Source organism: Mus caroli, chromosome 9 (assembly GCF_900094665.2).
Source record: "Mus caroli chromosome 9, CAROLI_EIJ_v1.1, whole genome shotgun sequence".
Lineage (NCBI taxonomy): Eukaryota > Metazoa > Chordata > Mammalia > Rodentia > Muridae > Mus > Mus caroli.
Genome location: NC_034578.1, coordinates 76,893,335 through 76,914,782, shown reverse-complemented (window position 1 = coordinate 76,914,782; position 21,448 = coordinate 76,893,335). Strand labels below are relative to the sequence as shown.

The 21,448-nt window shown below is 42.0% G+C and overlaps 1 protein-coding gene across 3 annotated transcripts in view; it reads left to right on the top strand.

The window, feature by feature from the left end:
• The window catches only part of Filip1 (filamin A interacting protein 1), a 195,289-nt gene that overhangs the window by 16,862 nt on the left and 156,979 nt on the right, over positions 1 to 21,448 (top strand). Inside the window, exon 1 of one of the 3 annotated variants that reach the window (XM_021172493.2) lies at positions 9,653 to 10,075. The exons of 1 other annotated variant lie outside the window; for it this stretch is intronic. The gene's annotated coding sequence lies outside the window, so the exon portion shown is untranslated. Of the gene's footprint in view, positions 1 to 9,652; positions 10,076 to 21,448 lie in introns of those variants that run through there. One more of the 3 variants, XM_029481660.1, reaches the window with a different exon arrangement.

Here is a 21,448-nt window from a genome sequence, read left to right as displayed (position 1 = left end):
TCCGCCCCCCCCCCCCCCCGCCCTTCCCCTGAAATGTAACTCTGCAACTCCTCCCACGAAAGGAGAATCTTCTGGGTGGGTCTTGTGATTTATTCTGCTTAATAGAATAGCAAGACAGAATGGAATGTTACTTCAAGCTGAGAAGTTCTCTCCCTCCCTCCCTCCCTCCCTCCTTCCCTCCCTCCCTCCCCCCCCCGTTTCCTAAGTCCCTTGACAGTGTTCTTTGTAGTTTCAAACAGGCAGACCATTTGCTCATGAGCTTTGTAATAATAGGAAAGGCATCTTTTCCAGTAACTTGTAAACTAACTGTTTCAGGCAGGCCTCTCCAGTTCCCTTTTTGTTCTCTTTCTTTTTAAATCTCAATTATTAGTAGTGTATTACTAATACTATAAATCTAATTCTCTTTTAGTGTTCTCATGACACTAGTGAAATTTCACATGTGTTCTGTGGAAGGATTCTGTTAGATACAGAGTTCAGCTCATAAATGTTTTTAATCTACTATCTATCCATCCATCCCATATATACACATATATGTGTTATCAGCTATTTTGAGACTAACTGGCTTTATACTCCATTGCCTTGGATGATCCCCCTGGTCTTCCCATCATCAGCTCCCGAGTGCAGGGATTAAAGTTGTACACTACCACACCCAGCTCTGATATTCATAATGATGTTATACTTAAGTAACATTTGTTGACTGTGTACTTTTGTGCCAACAGTGTTGCATTATATCAGAGAAAACCTAAAGTTCCCATGAGAGCCCATTGAGCAGCATCTTGGGTAGCTGCTTCTTGCCTTCTGCATCTGTGGCCATTTTGTTTCCTCTTCCCAAAATAAAACAGAAGCAAATCTCAGACAAAAATCTTGTTTCCTCTGAGTTTTTTAGAGGGGAAGTATCTACAGGTATTCATGTGTCTGAGTTTTTTTTTTTCACTGAATTAAAGCCTGTAAACAGAAAAATGCATGAATTATTTTGATTAATCTTAGTGGTTGCAATATGTAAGAAGTGAGTCTTTCATGTGAGTCTTCCTCCTGGCCAGTTCCAGCAGTGTTCTACCTTCCAATGGCCCTATGCATCCTTGTTCCCATGCTGCAGATTCTCATGGTTTGGCTGTGAGCTTGATGTGGATGAAGTCACACAGTGTACTTTTTGAGTCTGAATTCTTTCACAACATTTTGTTTGAGAGATTTTATCTACATGCCTATTGTAACCATGTAGATAAATATCATTCTCAAAGCTACAGAGTACGCAATTTTGCAACTGTCCAAACCTACCTCTTCCTGATAGCATCATAGTGCACAACCTTAAGTTTCTTTATTCATCTAATAGAATATGCAAATAAGGCTTAGGAGAAAATGATTTGCTAAATTCATGCACACCACAAGTAGTGAAGTTTGAACATTCAAGCTAGCTTTGCCTGACTTCAGAATCAGAAATATTAATGGCTCTACCTTCAGCCAAGCCAAAACTTGTTTTGTTTATTTGTTTGAGTTTATCTAGGTATCTGTATAGCATTCTGATAGAAACCTATGTGTTCTGTGGAGAAAAAATTATGATCATTATGTGGAGTTGTATACCCAGTTCCCAGTTTTCAGATTTGTTTCTCTGTTTTCTAGAGAGTGCCCATACAATTTTATAATTTTGGTTTCTTTAAACACACACACACACACACACACACACACACGTATTATAAGAATGTGTTTTCATTTTAATCCCATGTGTGGGATGTGGGCTGCTTCAGACTGTCTGCAGCAGCTGACTATGATTTGCCTCGTGCTTTAGTAGGGGTGTGATTTTGTCAGCTGCAGATAGTTTCTGTGATTGTTTGACATTTGGAATTCTTGGGACTTTTCAGAGGGCATATAAATGCTAGGACCCAGGAAGGCTTGGGGAGTGGATGTTTGTAATTGGTTGTTGTTGGTTCCTGTTGGTTGGTTGCTGTTGATTGTGGTTTGTTAAGTAGGTATAAGTTAGATAGTTTGACTGCAAAGATCAAATTTGCACCAAGGAACTTAAGACCCCTAATCGGCAGCAAGTAGTCTAAAGATAATGTTACCCTCTCCCTCGCCCCCCACCCCATCCCTTTTTTCTCCTAGTGTTGGAAGTTAAAAAGGTGGAGAAGGGTGGAAGAAAGAGGAATTCACAAAGTAGCAAAAGTCTGGCTACAAATTCCACTTTCTTTCAAAAAACATTGAATAAGGTATGGTAGTGCTCACTTGCTGTCTTAGCACTCAGGAGATCAGAGGATGGACAGAGGCCTGTCTGAGATATATAGTGAGATCTTGCCTCAGAAAATTGGGAGCAATAGCAACTGCAAACCATTACAGTTAAGAGTGTTGAGTAAGAGAGGGGCGTGGCTGTGGTGTAAGGAGAGGGAGCAGAAGCATAGGTTGGAGAACGTTGTCCGTGCTCCTTGACAGTGGGATGCTGGCATCTGTGACTGCAGACTATGATCCTATCACAGCATTCATGCTCCTTCCTTTCTTGCTCTTGTGCATCTTTGTTTCTTTTAAATGATACATGCTGTATGTATATGAGTGTATATATGCCTGAATGTATGTGTACTGTGTGTGCGTGCCACATGCTACAGAGGACAGAAGAGGGAATCAGACATCTTGGAATTGGACTTAAGGAGAGTTGAGAGCTACCACGTGGTGCTGAAACTGAACCTGGGTCTTCTGCAAGGGCAGCCAGCACTGCTTTCTTGCTTGCTTGTATTCTTGCCCTCTTCCCCATTTTTTTTTTTTAAACTTGGGAGACTAAGGTAGGAGAACAAAAGGATTTGAGGGCAACCAGGGTTTTATTTGGTTCTTTCTGTCCATTATGTGAGTCTAGGGAATCAAGTTCAGGTTGCCAGGCTCGACATCAAGTGCCTTTGCCTCTGAGCCATCTCTCTGTAACCTCTTTTAAAAATCATCTTAATTATTTTTTATGTGTATGAGTGTTTTGGTTGCATGCATGTATGTGCACCCCATGTGTTCCTGGTGCCCATAGAAATCAGAAAAGGAAGTCAGATTCACTGTAACTGGAGTGACAGATGATAATTGCCATGAAACCTGGTCCTCTGGACAAGCAGCCTTGCTCCTAACCTCTGAGCCATTGCTCCAGCCCCCAGTTCTGTAAAGTCTTAATAGAATGATAACCAGATTAACAGAAAATGGAAAACCTGATTATATCCAGGAGGAAAAAAAAAAACAAAACAAAAGAAAACAACCCAGCATTGTTCTGACACCAAATAACCAAATGTTAATTTCTCTCCAAGGCCTCTTTGTTTTTTTTTCTTGTTGTTGTTGTTGTTTGTGTCTTTGTGAGGTTTTGCTTATGAACACAGAGCTCACAAACGGCTTTCAATTTTTATCAAACCACAGACCCAAAGTGAATTTTTTTTTTCGAGACAGAGTTTCTCTGTGCAGTCCTGGCTGTCCTGGAACTCACTCTGTAGACCAGGCTGGCCTCGAACTCAGAAATCCACCTGCCTCTGCCTCCCAAGTGCTGGGATTAAAGGCGTGCACCACCACACCCGGCTCCAAAGTGAATTTTTAAAAGACATTTTTAGAATTTCCCTGAGCAGTAAACGGGCTCATCCCCCAGCCATTCAGAATTGCTCTTTTACGAGAAAGTGCTAAATAAATAGCTCATACGTACACTTTTTTTTTTTTTTTAACTAAAGCAAGTATTTCTTTTCAGTCCAGTTTCTCTTCTTTGGTCTTCAGCAGGACTAGGGATACAGCGAGGCTTTTAATTTTTTTTAAAACTATGCTTTTAATGAAATTATCTCGATTTCTGTCTCCCAAGCGGTGGGGTTTTGAATGTCCTTCTTTAAGGCTTGCGACATAGCTGAGGATAGAACACTTGCTTAACACTTGTGCCCTTGGATTCAAACACCAGTACCACAAAACAAAACAGTTTTTTTTTTTTTTTTGGTTGTTGTTGTTGTTAAAAGTATATATATTCAGAGATAGTAAAGTCCATAGGGTTTGGCTGTCAGAGATCATGTACTTAATGACTGTAGTACTATAATTACTGAATACAGGAGGGAACCAAGAAGTTCAAAACACATATTTTCAGAGCCATATTCTCTGATGTAAGTACTGGTTCTACTACTTAATGACCGGTTTGTGACCTTGGCTCCCTTGCTTTGTGTCCCTGTGCCTAGGTTTCATTGCCTACCACATGCAGGCAATCATTCCTACATTGTAAGATTGCCGTAAGACTTAAGCGAGTCAGTACATGTCAAGTGCTCAGAATGCCGCTCAGCTTCAGCAAGCATTCCAAAGATGATCGTTTTCTTCTTTCTTTTTTGTTTTTAGAAAGAAAACTTTCTCGATTTTGAAACTTTTACTTATGTTTATGTGTACACATGTGTGTGCATGTGTGTGTGTGTATGTGCGTGCACATATGTATGTGTGTGTGCCCTCGGAGGGCAGAAGTAGGGGGGTTTGATCTCTTGGAGCTAGAGTTCTCCAGGTGAGATGCCTGATACTGGGAACCAGGCTCTGGTCCTCTGAAACAGTAGCATGTGCTCTTAACTTTGAAATCATCTCTATCCTCGAGACTTTAAGAAGAAAACATTATGTTTATTTATCTATGCATGTGCATTTATGCCACAGAACAGGTGAGAAGCCAGAGGATGACTTACTAAAGTCAGTTCTCTCCTTCAAGCATGTGGTGGGTTCCAGGAGCCTAACACAGATCGTCAGTCTCCATGATAAGCATCTATACCTGCTGCCACCTCTTCAGCCTAGAATATATTTTTTGACAGGCTTTCACAGTATAGCTTGCCTGTCCTCAACAGAACTCACGATGTAGACCAGGCTGGACTCAAACTCACAGAGACCCCCCCCCCCCACACACACACACCTCTGCTGCTTTCCACACGCTGGGATTAAAGTTGTATACCTCCATGCCCAACTCCAGGATATACATTTAATTTTACATGCATATTTTTATAATTTCACGTAAGTACACTTTGCATTCAGACCACTCTCAGTTCCTACTCCCCTACTCCCCAATTCACCCTTCCTTGCCCACGAATTACTCTCCTTCTCTCAAGCACATGCCTGTCTGTCTGATTTTTGATCTACGAAGATTAACCAGGCCCATATGTCTGTGTGACCAGGATTTCAGAGCTATTTATCGAAACCTGGTCAACTCAGAAGAAGATAGGCAACTAAACGCTGGGGTTCTTCTGCCTCCCAGAATCCAAAGATATTCTATGGTTCAAGAGCCCTTCGCTGGTCTTTAACTGATTGATTGTTAGTGGGGCTGGCATTGTGGGGGCTCAGTGTAGGTAGCTACAGTTCATGGGAACTAATGATTACAATGGTTGTATCAAGACTATAGAGTGGTGCTTCACAGCCTGTTACCAGTCTTTCAGCTCTCATGTGTGGATTGCTGTCTGTAAGTGAGGCCAGGTGAACTCTTAATTAGTCAGATAAGGTCTATGATTGGGGAGTGGAAAAAGAAGGCGGAGCAGAAAGTTTTAAAGAGGGAACAGGAGAGAGTCAGAGACTGAGACAGAGATGAGACAAGATGGAACCTATAGGAGAGGATGATGAGCCGGAACCATGTAGTTGTAGGAGCCATACGTAATTGGGGATTTCACAGATAGATGATTGAATAATATAGGGCACATCTGTCCAATCTAGGTGTGCAGTTTGTATCAATAAAATTGAGTTTAGAGTTCTTTGTGTGGGCATTTTGGAGGTTGAGGATTTGCTGTTATAAATCTGGCTGATAATTTACAAACCTCTGGAGTTTTCATTTTTTGGGGCCAGGGGTTTAGAGCCAGCGGTAGCCAGTCTCTGCAGGTTAGTCACCCCGCAGGATGAAGATGAAGATGATGATGAAGACTGATGGCTTGGAACTGCAAGATGTTGTACAGGCAGCTGTGAACCTCAGGAAACTGGGCAGACCGCAGCTTGGGGAGAGCCATGGGGGCGGGGAGACATGCTACACTCATGTACTTCCCACCCCGTCTTCTGTGGCTGTCCTAGTTTGCTTTCTATTGCTGTGATAAAACGCCATGACCAAAGGTAAGGTGAGGAAGAAAGGGTTTATTTCTGCGAGTAGCTTATAGTGTATCATGAAGTTAGCACAGAACTCAAGGCAGGAACCTGGAGACAGGAACTGAAGCAGAGACCATGGAGGGATACGTTTACTGGCTTCCTTTCTTATACATCTTCCTCAGATGCATACACACGTTTTTTGTTTGTTTGTTTTTTCGAGACAGGGTGTCTCTATGTAGCCCTGGCTGTCACTCTGTAGACCAGGCTGGCCTCGAACTCAGAAATCCGCCTGCCTCTGCCTCTGGAGTGCTGGGATTAAAGGCGTGCGCCACCATGCCCGGCTCCACATACACATTTGCAGGGCAAATTTGTCTAGACAGTCTTTCGTTGTGATTCTCTTTCCAGGTGACTCTAGACTGGGTCATGCTGACAATTAAAAATGACCATCGTGGTGACTTAAAGGTTTTTATTTGTTTGCTTGTTTTGTTTGTTTGTTTTTAATCCTGAAATCTATTGTTTTTGCAGGGAATTTAAGTAACATTAAAAAGGTTTAATTCATAATCTGAGAGTCTCTTTTTTCATTTTATTTATTATTTCTATTGTTATTATTTTGTGATTGTTTTGAGACAAGTCTCAGGTAGCCATGGCTGACCTCAAACTAAGGTTGGTTTTGAATTGCTGATCCCACTGCCTTAGCCTCCCAAGTGTTGGAAGGACAGGCCTGTGGCAGAACACTTTCCTTTCCTCCCATCATGCACATCTGTGCCTAATGATGATCTGGTTGTGTGTACAGAGCCTGGAAGCACTTTCATATGCTCTAAACTTTCCTTTTTCTTTGAAAAATCTTTTCAGAACCATCAGGAGTGCACTGATTTGTTTGTTTGTTTGTTTGTTTGTTTGTTTTTTTACAAAGGCAGAGATCGCTTTGAAAAATATACACACTCCCAATATCCATACCACACACAACAGTTCCAAGTTGAAAACTGCCAAAGAGAACTCTGGGAATGTATCATGTCACCTCTGTAGACTTGGTTTATGGATGGGCTCCACAATGCAGTAAAGAAGAGTAGAAACAACCCACTGTCCTGTAAGAGCCTAGAACATTCCAGCCAAAGAATAATAAGGCCATTTCTTCCACAAATAACGAGTTTTTGGATTTGTTTTGTATTATAGAAAGTGAATTCCCTGATATAATTGGATATTCAGCAAGGAACAAGAAGAGATATTTTCTGCTACTGATATGCAAACTCAGAGTTGGGCACTAAATATCAACAGGGCAGAATCTGTATGGAAAACTGAACATGAATGAAACCTCTCTAGTCCTGTAGGTTGTCAAGGGAAACATATCAGTTAGTCACCAGTGTATTGGAGAACATAATACATTTTCATGTTTGAAAATCACTAAGTCACTATGATTTTTAAAATAAACAAGGGGGGGAGATTAGGTCTTAGAAATGGATCTAGAGATAGTCTGCTGACGGCTCCTTCATTCACTTGCTTTTCTCCAAATGATAGCAATCTGCGAAAAAAGTCTTCCTCGTGAGTCATTCTCGAAGTTGGGAAATTAGGCTCACTCTTCAAGAGGTTCCCGGAGTGCTCCCACTTAAGACTGTGGGAAAGGATGCAGCTGAGCAGTCACGTATGAGCACTGTGTGCCGAAAGTCAGGTCCTCATCGACTGTGCACAAATCACAAATTTCTAGTAATTTTTAATGCCACTGCTCCCTCTGTGGGTTATGTAGGAAATACTTTAGTCTGAATAATTGTTCCTGAGGGGAAAGCCTTCAAAATGAATTCATGGTACACACACACACACACACACACACAGAGCGCCTGTGAGCATGTACTGTGTGTAGAATACTAATCACTTATGCTTGTGTGCCTAGTGTAATTAAGAACAGTTTAGTCAGCTGGGTGCTGTGGCTCACTTCTCCCTCCAGCACACAGGAGCTCAGGAGGCAGAGGCAGGCAGAGCTCTGTGAGTCAGAGACCATCCTGGTCTAGACATCCAGGACAGTCAGCACTACAAAGACCCTGCCTGTCTCAGGAGAAAAAAAACTAAAAGAACATAGTTTGAAGGTGGCAACAGTATCTGATTATAAGTCACATCCTGCATGCTTTGGCTTACTGCCACATTGTTTAACACTAATAGCAATAGTGGTCAGTTAATCCAAAAACTAAGGTAAATAATAACAGCAGGGGATTCGCTTTCCATACTACAAAACAAAACAAATCCAAAAACTCTTTATGGATATTTGTGGAGGAAATAGCCCCATTATTCTTTTGCCTGAATGTTCTAGGCTCTTACAGATAGGCACACAACAACAACAACAACAACCATTGCTCTCCTGATGGTTCTGAATCATCTATAGCCTGGTCTCATAATTACCACCTATATCAGAATTTAGTTTTAGGGACCGTGAATAGGCAATCCATTGTAGGGACTGTGACTAGGCAGTCCATTGTAGGGACTGTGAATGAAGTATCGATTATTATTCTACAAGAGACAGCTACTTTCACACAAAAGCTTAACTGCAGTTTCTCCCTTTAAACATTTTATTTATTTATTGTCAATGTATGTATATGCCATGTGGGCATGTGTGTCAGGGCACACATGTAGAGGTCAGAGGGCAACTTTGTATATTCCTGCCATCTTTCTGTGGTTACCTGTCCAGCGTTCGTTCATGGTTTACCTGTTGAGCCATCTCACCTGTGTGCTTGCTCCCTCCCCCACTTCTCCCTCCCCTTTACTTAACCGTTACTTCAGACCTAGAAAAACTGAGCCTGACCATGTAAAATTTAAAAAGGATATTGTTGAGAGCTTTGTCAGGGCAATATTCGAGGAAGGTTCTGAGGCAGCCCTGAACACCATTAATTTCCCGTATGTACATAGTAAATTAGAGCATTAAGCACACATATTTTATAGATCTTAAACCTGGGAGGCTCGTACTTTTCTATGCTACAGAATGAAGTAGCGGAAACATCTCGAGACTTGAAGTTCGGGTTGGCAGTGTTTGCTCACTGGCTTTGGAGGATGGAGGGTTAATGGTGACTCAGGCTTGTCAACCACTAGTGAGAGGTCTCCAGTCCTGGTGTTTCTGGGGTGTTTGCCATGTGCTGCTTTGAATGAATGGCTTGAGTGGAAATAGTAAGAGTTTCCTTCCTGCCTTGACTTTCATATTCCTAGCGCTGTCGACATTCCTGTACGGTAGCCTTATTTGAAAAACACTTATATATGCAGCAGGACACATCTTTTAAGAGTAAGGGATCAAGCTATAAATATAACTCTGCAATGATGAAAGCTGTTTGGAAATGATCTCTTACTGTGATTTTTCTCAACCGTTGCAGCACACTATTAACGCATTAAAAAAAAAAAAAAAAACACTTATCTAAGAGTCTGAGAAGACTATTGCCTTGGGAAATTGCTCTGCCCAAGACAACTCCCGCTCTGTTTCTTCTCAGATTTAAAAAGCCAAGTCCCACTTCGCAGTCTGCAAACAGTAATTACCTCTGTGAAATAAGCAGAGGTCCTTAAAAGGGTCTGCCGGCTTCCCCGGGATCTTTCCGGGGTGAGCGCGGATGTGGGACTGATAACCCAGCTGCCTAGGAACTGAGCAGGGCCGGCTGCAAACTTCTCAGCTGTTGACAGGCTGGCCTCGCTGAGAACACTGGTTAAATATAGCACGCACAGCTCAGCGCCCCAACAAAGTCACTGCGCTGACAGTGTGCGGGGAACAGCAGAGGAGAAACCTAATCTCAGAACCCAACAACACCTAGCAACAGTTGAAAAAACTTCGAAACAAAAGTCCGGGTGGGAGATAGGCGACTTCCAATCCCTGCTGATCCTGACTGAAGGAGAAGCTGCAGCTACTCTGTCCGTTTCCTGTATGACTTCAGCTACTGGCTAGTCCCAGCAGAGTGGGAAAAGCGTTTTTTCCCCTCAGTCTTCTTTTGGGCTGGCTAGTTTTTCAGGACTCAGTCTTGGACTGTGGGACAAGTCACTGGGTTCTTCAAGGGATAAACCAGCGGAGAAAGAACACACCTTTGGTTAAAGGAGACGACAACAGGTAAGTCACCCCCACCCTTACCCCCCAAGTAGCTACTTACTGTTAAGAAATCTCTTTCCACAAGAAGAAGGTTCGCTCCAATTCTGCTTTGTCTCTTGCTTGGCTCCTGCACGTGTAGGAATTATTAGAATCAGTGTGAATTATTTAAAAAAAAATCAAAACCTTTTTCTCTTTCTCACAGTCATACCGATTCCCTTTTAAAGACAACATTTTGTGATATCTTCATAGTCATCAAGCTAGCCCTGCTGAGTTATTCATGTTTGTGCAGGTAATAGAAATATGACGAAAGTACAACCAGGGTAGCTAGCTAAGGCATGGAAGGGACATTTTCCCAGGGACAAAATAGCTGTTATTTACTGAAACTAGCTAAGCAGCTTGTGAGGTAACTGAGGAAAGTCTGGTATGCTGTCCCGCGTTGCTGGGCTGTTGACCCGCTTCTTTGTGGGCTCGGTTTGCTGGGTTCTCTGATTGCACCGGGACACCTTGTGCTGGTTCTGACCTCATTTGCCTGCAGTTGCCCAAATGCATCTGACTCGCGCAAAATATGCCTGCTGCTGATTCATTGAGAATGTTGTGGTACTTAAACTAATTAAATTGAGTGATTGCCTTTGTGCAGATAATAGATTCTGCTTTAAGAAACTTAGACTTTATTTTTTTTTAAAGGAAAAAAACTCAATCTTTTTATAAGCTGTGTGGGTGTGAGTAAGAGTGTATTTCCAGTTGTGTGAAGGAAGTTCTGGCCTCCTCTGAGGGTATATTGTCTCCCCTCCCAGAAGGTGACATGCACTTTAATCAGAATTGCTTACACAGAACAATTTCATGTTAGTCTCACAGGTTGTGGCTACAAACTACTGATACAGTCAGTATTGATTCCTGGTGGTGTGTAGTTGGGGCCAAATTTACATAAGAGGATGGATTATTTCTTTAAATAATTCAGAGAGTTTGGATGAATAAACCCAAGAATAAGATCAAAGAAAATACTGAAGGACAGTTTTTTTTTTAAAAATTAATTGTACACTGGACTTGGAAGCTCATGCGTGTGATCCAGTAATGGAGAGACTGAGGCAGGAAGATTGCTGTGAGTTCAAAGCTAACCTGAGTGAAATAGTAGCTACATAGTAAATTTTAGTCTAGCCTGGCTACAGAGTAAGACTGCCTTTAAAGACCAAACAAAACAAAAAACTTATTTGTGTCTATTTTGTCAATGTAAAAAAAAAAAAAAAAAGAATTTCCAATGGCTGGAGAGATGGCTTAGCAGTTGAGCACTGGACACTCTTCCCAATTCCCAGCACCCACATGACAGCTCACAACTGTCTCTAACTCCATTTCCAGGAGGATCCAATACCCTCACATTGACATACATGTAGCAAAACACCAATGCACATAAAATAAAATTAAAAAACCATTTTTAAAACTCTGAGCCTCCATAAACCAGTTTGGAAAAGAATCTTTTTGACAAATGATAATATGTGAGCCTTTTAAGCAGATGTTCCTATAGTCAAGTGATGATTAAAGAGTGTGTGTTAGGGAAAAGAAATAATGCTGTCATTTCAATGTGTATCATGCTGCATAGTTCCGATTATGTGCTTAGTGTAATGACATTAACCCTATGTCACCAACACGCACATGATAGAGAGTGGGCATGCTGGTAACCTCCAGGTTTGGGGAGGAAACTTTTGCTGGAGATGAAATATCTTGGTCTTGAGGGATTTATATAAAGTCAGAAGTAGATGCTCTTAATCCTAGGAAGGGTTACATTCCTGGCTTCCACCTGCCTGTGGAAGGTCGGAATCTACCATCAGTTCGAGGCACTCAGGACTCTCTGGCATCAGGGAGACACCTTTTAGATGGCAGCACAGTGCTCCACCCTGAGTGAACGCCATGTCTGCTGAAGTGGAGTCTTGAGTATCATTAATTGTTTTGAAGGTTCTAAGTTTCCTCGTGAGAATTAAGAAGTGCTAAGGTTTTCAACCACGTGGTTTCCTCCACGGTCTGAACAAAGCATCCCGGTCTGTGAGTAAGGCATCCATCCTCTGTTTCATTTGAGTGCATATTTGTGTGCTGTTTTGGAGTGTCCTCTCATCCCTTCCCTCACAAGAGCGGTCGGACTCCACCGTTGTTCTCCTTAGCCTAGCTCTGCTACTGCTGTCCATGTTCAGCCTCATTACCATGGAAACCATGCTGCTGGTGACTGGGGGGGGGAGTATCTCTCCACTTTGCTGTGCTTGTCTGTCTATGCATTGGGCATTCAGTGGACAACCAACTCCTTGTTGCTGCCAAACACCAAAGCTGGAGATTTTGAAAACCTATCATCACCTGACACCCACTTAACTTTTCCAGTTTCAGTCTCACTACTCAGCAGCAAGGTCCCCTGGCTTCAGGGACTTCAGGTTACGGACCATTCTTCAAACCCAGGCAGGGTGGACATTTGAAGACTTTGCTCTTTCTCTTGCCACATGCCTTGCCTGGGACACACTTACTCTGCTCCAGTAGAGACCTTGTTCATCTTTTCAGACTCAGACCATTACCTCCCATCTTCACAGTGATTTTGGAAGTGACTCCTTAGTTTGGACACTTGGACCCTGTTAGAATTAGCATCCTTCATTGTAGGCTTGGCCTCATTCAGGCTGGGACTGTTTTGTGAAATCTTAATAGCTCTGGAGTGTCTTGGCCCCGTGTACACAGTGGATGATCTATTAACTTCCTAGGTTCCAGATTTCTACTGATGACCATGTGAGAAAGTATAAAATCCAGAAAACCAATTAGAAGTATGGCTAAAAGTGTCTTACCTAAAATTTTTCTCACTGAAAAAAATCTTCATAGTTTTGCCAAGCTCAACAGTGTTTATGAATCTGACAGTGAGAATGATATTGCACGCCTCACAAATGATACCAAAAGGACATCTATTTACCTACATTCTGTATATGAACCTAGACTTGCTAAACCTCTAAATTCTGTAGCTCCTATTTTTAAAAGTCATCTTTTAAGGCCAGATTTTGTGTATGGTTACCTTTGGTCAATTCACTTAAATCATGACTCTATGAGTCATGGATTAAACTCTGGCCATGAACAACAAAACATTTAAATATCATGGTCATTTAAAATATTTTCTTCTTACGTATTTAAAACACAGATGTTTCTTGGTACTACTTTCAATCGTTCATGAAACTTGCAGCATTGCTGCAAGAGAACAAGATTAGCTTTTGAAACTATTTGCTCTGTATTCGCCACAACAAACAGATTCTCTTCATATTCTAAGGTAGTTTTCTATTGGGATTTGTGAAATAGTGGATGTATTCATTAAGCAGTGGTCTCTGCCTGGTTTATAGTTTTTAGTTATTCTTTGGGAGTGACATGTTGGGGTTTATGCATTCTAAGTAGTGTACTTTGTGTTATACTCTATTTGTGTTTTAGATGAGCATTTCTCTTGAAAATTATTATTTTTAGTGTGTGTGTGTTCACGTGTGTGTGCACACGCAGGTGCCTGGTGAGGCCAGAGGTGCGGGAGCTTGCAGAGCTGGCGTTGTAGGCCATTATGAGCTGCCTGACATAGGTGCTTAGAATTGAACGCATATCTTTTGCAAGACAAATTTGTGCCTGATACGCACCACCCCCACCCAAGACTTATTTTTAATTAGGTTCATGAGCTTGCATCTGTGTGAATGTATGACGTATGGGTGATGATGCCTGAAGAAACCAGAAGAGGGCACTTAATTCCCTGGGACCCTGAGCTTCAGACCATCACCATTAGTATTCTTAACCACAGGGCCTTCTCTCCAGCCTACAGATGAGCATTAAAAAAAGAGCTAATAATAGGATAACATATGCCTCCAACTTAGAGTATTATAGAGTTTAATCCACACTTTATGTTTTTAAATAAAAAGCTATGGGTCTACTAGGCAAGCTTAGGTTAAGATCTACTTTAACAAGAATGGTTAAAAGAAAATTATTGGTAACAATTTAGAAAAGTGATATTAAACCTACACTATAAATTAATTTATGCAATATTCTAATATATGCCAATGGAATAAAAGATAAGCCAATGAAATAAATTATGCTTCCTTGAGTCTGATAAGAGATCTAAGAGTAAGGACCCAGTCATGGAAGAGGAGTCAGGAACAACAAGTGACAGGCAAGCCTGGTGACCTGGGCTCAGATTTCAGTTCCCTTTGGCCTTGGACAGACTCCCTGGGCTTCGGTTTCCTTACCTGAGGTTTACAGTGTTTTGTCCTCATAGAGGTGTGTGAAGATTGAACAGCTAATACCATAGGTATGTGTCTGATAGGTTGTCCAATAAATCTAGTCTCACCTTCCCTGCCACGTTTTAAGTGTAATTATTTTAATCCTGGTTGCACATGAAGTTCCTGGATTGCTTGTAAACTGAAGCTCCCCATGGTAAGAAAGGCAGGAGAACTCATTCTTTACATTGGAATCTGGGTTGGGACATTCTCTGCTGCTGGGCGCCCTAAGCAGACACAATTTGAAGAGCGGCCAATAATTCCAGATGGAATTTATGCTGCAACCCCCCTCCCCCGCAAATCCGCCGTTATCACTCAGCAGTCTTGTGTCATCTAGAAGCATTACTAAAAAGGTTAAGAAATCACCCACAGGATAGACTGTTCTTGTTTCTATATTTGCACTTGGAGATAAAATGTCTTTATACTTAGTACTTGGCTGTCCCTTCCACATCCAGCTACACTGGGTAATGCATAACAGTGAAGACTATGGAGGGGATGGAATTACATTTATTATTTTTTATTTCTTCCTTTAGATGTTTTCTTTTGTTTCACTAACCTAGTAACAGATAAACTGAAAAACAAAAACCAAAAAAGGTCACCTCAGGCTAACTTCAACCTTACCATGTCGAGATGAATCCTTGCTATTCATTGCTCTTCACTCTTGTCAGTCTTAAAAATGACAACAAAGTCTACCACCAGACAAACGGAAGTGGTGTTTTATTACAAAGATGCTTATGTAGTACATTGCATATGTAGTACATTGTATGCACCCAATTAAACAAAAATACATGAAGCACTCTTACCAGGGTCCTGCTTCTAAGTTGAGAGAGTAGTATTAAACTTTGTGAGGGATGGCCATGGTTTAGACTTGCCAGTTCTATTCCAGCTCCTGAGTTGGCAAGAAGAGTTTGTAATGAAGATGTAGCAAGCTGGAATTGGGAATTATTGTTCTCCAGTGAAAACGTGATATGAAGAAGGAAAGAATGAAGCAGGGAGGAAGACATACATATGGAAAGGTGGGGTGGGGTTGGGGGAGAAAGCCCCATTCTTGGTTTTTGCAAATACACTGCAGAGATTCTAAGGCCAAAATATAAGAATTAAGGAAAGCAAACTGAGTTATATTATTTTCCCTTAAATGGCCAATCTCACTCTTTCCCTAACAAGAAAAGGGAAAGTCAGTTGGCAGAATACAAGTTTCTCTGGTAGTAGCCGGAGCAGTTTCATTTCAAAGGCCAGGCATCCTGTTGTGACAGAACTCAGGGGGAAAGTCAACCCTGAATTGAGTAGTGTTTCACTGTTAAACATCCGATGGACAACTTGAGAAACTCTGGGCAGAGAAATGAAGTCATGAGACTTTGCTAGTGCCCCGTGTTCCCCACCCCTGCGGGCTTCGTTTAAGCCACAGCGACACCGAAGCATGGTGTACGTTTGTGTGCTTCTCCTTTTTTGGGAAATGGTGTCAGCGTGTAATACTGGGTGATTTATGCGTTTCTGGGGGCCTTTGGAAGACAAACCAAAGGATATTTTAAAGCTAGGACAGAATTTATCTCAAGTAATTTGACTTGAATTGAGCATTTAAAGTTTCAAGATCTTTCCAGTTCGAGTTTCTTGCTTAAATGCCGCTACCTATTGCTTTATCTTAAACAGGGGGCAAGCATTGCTTGCTGCGCTGTGGCCGAGGACCTTGATGTCTGCACTTAGGAATAGCTCTTTTTCTTCTGCCATCATTGTAGCTGCAGTCCTCCCAGGTACCTCAGTAAATGAAGTATCTATTCCTTACTTTCATAAAGAAAATGTATAGGGAAGCCACAAAATGGACATAGGAGGGTCCGTCAAATGCATTCTTAAAACATTTTTTCTTTCTAAAGATCGGAGACCAGAAGATGGTTTGATTGAAAACAGTAGACTTCTGACATCACCAAGACAATCAAGTTACTGCCAACTTGTCTTGTTTGTCTGTAAGAGTTTTGCAAAACTAATTCCCCCCACAGACACACATGAGTCACAGGCAACACAGTAATAGGGATAATTTAACTTTCTTTTTCTTTAATATACTTATGTCTCGAGTAACTCGTTTTAGAGCTCTCTGCCTGGGCTGGAGTGCTATGGAACAACAGGAAGGGAAGAGGCATTGCTGAGTTCATAATGCTATTTCAGTGTGGCGGTAGAGGCACATGAGGAAATGACACCACGGGCCTGTGTCTGGAGCCTGTAGTTACTGTGACAACAATAAAATGAAAATGAAAACAAAGATGGTCGGCTCACTGGGGAGAGGCAGCAAGCTGTGCCAGCTCAGAGCTCTCCTCACAATCCTATAAGTCTTGAGAAGTGACATTGGAGGTGTTCAAGGCTCTCTGTGCTTCCTTGACTGTTCAGGAAGGATCAGTCATGAAGGGCAAGCTGGTATTTGGGTCACGGAAGCTTGGTTTTCACACACTGCCCTTTTGGACCTTATCTGCTGTGTTGGGAACCACCAAACCAGATGTTTTACTCACAGCCTGCTGCTTGCTCTGCTCTTAAGCTGGGTTCATGGTGTTAACTCCTCAGGGGATGCCCCGACTTTAGTAAGACATTCTCACCTTCAAAACTCTGCCCAGTCAACAGACTCCCAGCGTACCAGGTGTTTTACCAGTTTCTGGGCACTCAAGCCCCAAGTTTTGCAGACCGATCTGATACATAATAAGTGATAGCAGTGGCTCTATGTACTACCATTTACATGTCACCATGTGTAATATATGCAAATAATGATAATAACAGCCAGCTTGCTCTCAAGAACACTCTGTGCTTAGCATCACACCAAGCATAGCATGTGAATGGTTTTATTTGCTTCTCACAGAAGTTCTATGAGTCCACCTTCAATTTTTTTTTAAGTGTTGGAATTTGAACTCAGGGCCTCAAACATACTGGTAAAATGATCTATCATTCTTATCCCTATCTCATAGATTAGGGAAATGAAGTTCATACATGCTAAGGAACTTGCCCAGTGGTAGATATAAAATTCAAACTCAGATAATTTGTCCATTTTTATGCCTTGGTTCAAGCATCTTTTTGAAATGTAGGCTGTTTTTCAAGGAGTAATCCCCAGGTCCGGTGCCTGAGCTGTGTTTTAGGGAGAGTATAGAATTTAACACTGAAGGGCTTTACTGCCGCTATGGTTGCAGAAGGTTCACCAAGGGCAAAGAATAAACAGATGGAAGGGCCCTTTGCCAGAGCTCCCCAAGCAGAACCAAAAGCTCCAAAGGCTCATGGAGTTTAATAAGCCAGGAAGAGGTAGAAGACCTGGGCACAGAGTACAGAAGCAAGTCTTAGTCACTGATTTTTCTCTCCCAAGACAGTGTGGGTACTGTTAACTGGCAAGAAGCTGTCCCATCAAAACCAAGCAGAATGGATCAGAGAGCCTGTTTAAGAACAATTGCCTGACAGTTTTCAAAATCTGTGTTATTTGAGACAAGGTCTCACTATGTAGCCCAGGCTGGCTTAGAGTTAGTGATTCTCCTGTCTCAGCTTCCTGAATGCTGACATTAAAGGTGTGACCCACATACCTAGCTACCCGACACTCTGCAGCTGGCACAAGGCCACTGTGTAGCATTGCCAAGACATTTTACTGGGTACTTTTTTCAATCTTTTACCTTCTTAATTCAAGAGTTCCATTGATGCTAAATATCTGACTGTTCAGAAATAATTGAGAAATTTTTAGTTTCCGTTCATCTGTTGGCATTTAACTTCTGGATTGTCTGAAATAAAAGGAAAAAAATTTGAAAGGGGGGGAGTTTTCATATAATATTTATTTTTATTATTTTGGTTTATGTATATATGTATATACCCATGTGTAGGTATGCTCATGTGACTGCAGGTGCCCGTGGAAGCCAAAGTGGTTGGAATCTCAGGAGCTGGAGGTACAGACAGTTGTGAGCAGCCCAATGTGTGTGTGCTGAGGTCTAAATTCAGATCCTCTGTAAGAGCAGCAAGGGCTCCTAACCACTGAGCCCTCTCTCCATGTTGCCAATAAACATTGGATGGAGCTTATATAGGGCTTTGCTTTTTCTCAGGACAGAGTTTGTAAATACTTTGTTTTCCCAGTGAATCGAATAATTCCCCCCAAAGAGAATGTTTCACATAGACTGAAGATGCAGAATAGAACTAAGTTCTGACTTCTGAGAAATGCTGTAGGTTGAAAGCAGTGTCTTGGCCACTATGTTAGACCAGCCTAGTGCCTTTTCCCTGCCTCCACTCACTGTTATGCCCTTAGCTAATGCACAGAACTTGCACTGTGCCTTACAGGTTGAACATCTTCCTGAAGCAAAGCTCCTATTTCCTTTGTGGCATAGACTTGTTTCATACAAGATGATGGGAAAAAAAAATTAAAGGCAGAGATGTGATTTTCTTTTTTGTCATCAAGGCTTTCTGCTTTATTTGTAGATCCACTTGTAACAAATTCAGAATTAACCCCCCTTTCTTGCCCTGCTTTTGAGTTAAATGGCAACACTGTCAAAGGAGGAAAATACTTAAGTGTTCTCTCCTTTGGAGATAAGGGGCTTGACTGGTTGGCTTCCGGAATCTTCACCCCACCTCATTCAATTATCCTAAAGTCCTCTTGGCAACAAAACTGACTGATACTTTCCACACTGGTCTTTAGTGAATGCCTCTTAAGTGGAAGATATTAACAATTTATCATACTTAAGAGTTACCGAGACCTCTGTAAGATCTGCTAATTCTCTTGGTACTTCTGTGTCTAGTCTGATAGCAAGCAGGAATGGGGGCTCTGGGTTTTATTCCGCTAATGATCTTGTAGATTCGGTTCTGGGGCTGCCTCTGCCGGATGCAGAGGAGATTGGATAGCTGTAGACTCACTTCAAGTGGGAACCATCCCACCATCCAGTGGGGGCGGGTCTTAACACTCAGGCATCAGCAGTGCTTCTAGCACTATGATGAAATACCCATAGAAGCAACTTGAGAGGAGAGATTTCCTCTTGTTCATAGTTTCTGAAGGAACGGTCATCATGGCCAGGAAGGCATGGTAGCCACAGAGGCTTGGCCTGTGGCATGGAGAGCGTTTAACATGGTAGATCAGGCAGCTGAGCCCTCAGCCTGGAAACCACCTTCCCGAGTCCAGTCCCAGCAACCCGCTGCTGCCTGTGAGACCACAACCCCAAAGGCTCCAGTCTCCCAAGACAATACTACCATCTGAAGACTAGATGTTCAAACACGAGTGTCCATGTAGGACATTTGACAGGTCACATTCTATATGTTATGCAATGGTAATGGAATCTTATGAATCTAATTCTCGTGGGAAAATTAAACATGCCAATGTCTATAGCTCCAGAGATTCTCATCCAAGTTGGCCTGTGTGGGGGCTTTCGCATGGCTATAATTGGTATTCACAGATTAAGTTTCCAAGTCTCCTGAAGGTAGCACTGGGTTGGGAACAGTGCCTGCCCATTGCTTGGTAGTGGGCTCTTCCCATACCTCCTAGTGGCTGCATTCCTGTCTTAGGTCAATGGACCCCAGGATCATAGATGGACTTAGCCTTTAGTGTCTCGACTCAGGATCAGCAACTGCTTCCTGGTTTGTTTTTGAGATTGCACTTTGCTTCCATAGAAGTGGCACAGAGGTAAACTAGGACCAGAGCAAGGACCTGAACTTAAGGCCTCCAGTCCTAGTGTACTGAATCTCTATCACACAGTTCTAATAAACGTCACAGCCGCTAGCAATTATTGACATCTTGTGTGAAATAGATGCATGAGATAGTTACTTGTATCCAATGATTTGCCAGATAGGGAGACTGAGGAAATTGAGGCTGCCTCCCTCCCTCCCCACAGCAAGCAGGTGGCAGGTCTGAAATGAGTTCAGCCCTCCCCAGCCTGTGCTCATCCGCTCTTAATCACTCTGCTATTTTGGAGTTGGTCTGAGGGTATAAGGTGTTGAATAGCAGCTGCTCCTTGTTTCGGCATCAGTCTGGTGGCAGCTGGCTTTGGTGCGGTTAGTGCTCACTCTTGGAGTTTTGCTTGACTAGGGACTAGGCCTGTGCCTTGGCTTCTCTTTTCCCAGTGAGTAATCTGGTTTGAGGAACCCCATTTTGGTCAAGACTTTCCCCAGTGACTTTGCTCCTTAGGTCCAGCCTTTTCTTCCCTTGTGGTCTGCATAATACCAGCAGCCTTTCTGCTGGGTGTGGGTTCTTTTTACTGTTCCAGTCATTCTAACCACAAATTTCACTCCTGTTTAGATCCCTTGACATTGCTTTGCCTTGTAAGTCTGGCTTTTCCCTTTCATTCTTCCTGTGAGTCCTTGGTCTATGCTTTCATGCCACACCCCAGCTTCTCAAATGAGGTCCACAGCAAGAGGAAGAGAGTCATAAGTTCTATTCTATAGCAGCAGGCACAGTGGAAGCAAGGTGTTCTGTCATGTGAGATTGGCAGGTCAGTGGCTGAATGCAGTCTGAAGAACTTTTAAAAATCTATATTTTTAGGCAGTACATTTATAGAATTCTGTATGTGATACATTCTGTAACTTTCAAGTTCCACAGAACAGGCCTTTGAATACCTGTAAGGGAATTTATCATCAATACCTAGTTAAGTGAACCCTTTTTTAAAGATAAAAATCAATGACACACCACACTGTGCTATAAATTTCTCTAAACAATAGAAACTAAATAGGAAATGGGAGATTATTGTGACTATTTTCTAATAAATAAATGCAAACTAAAACAGTGTCATAAAATAGGCTCCATTATGACTTGAAACTGCCTTTAGAATCATCTACAAGTTCTGAACAATGTTTGTTAAATTGAACTCATTAAATCCTAGGAACTTGAGAAAGTAAATATTTCTCAATCTGTTTTGATTATTGATAGGCTCCACATCTTTACTGCCCCACAACAGGAAAGTAATAGCAAAAGAAAAAAAAAATCATAGCAATGCTTTTTCTAAGCAGTAATTAAAATAAACCAACACTCCCAATGGAGAAGCTAGAGAAAGTACCCAAGGAGCTAAAGGGATCTGCAACCCTATAGTTGGAACAACATGATGTACTAACCAGTACCCCTGAGCTCTTGTCTTTAGCTGCATATGTATCGAAAGATGGCCTAGTCGGCCATCACTGGAAAGAGAGGCCCATTGGACTTGCAAACTTTATATGC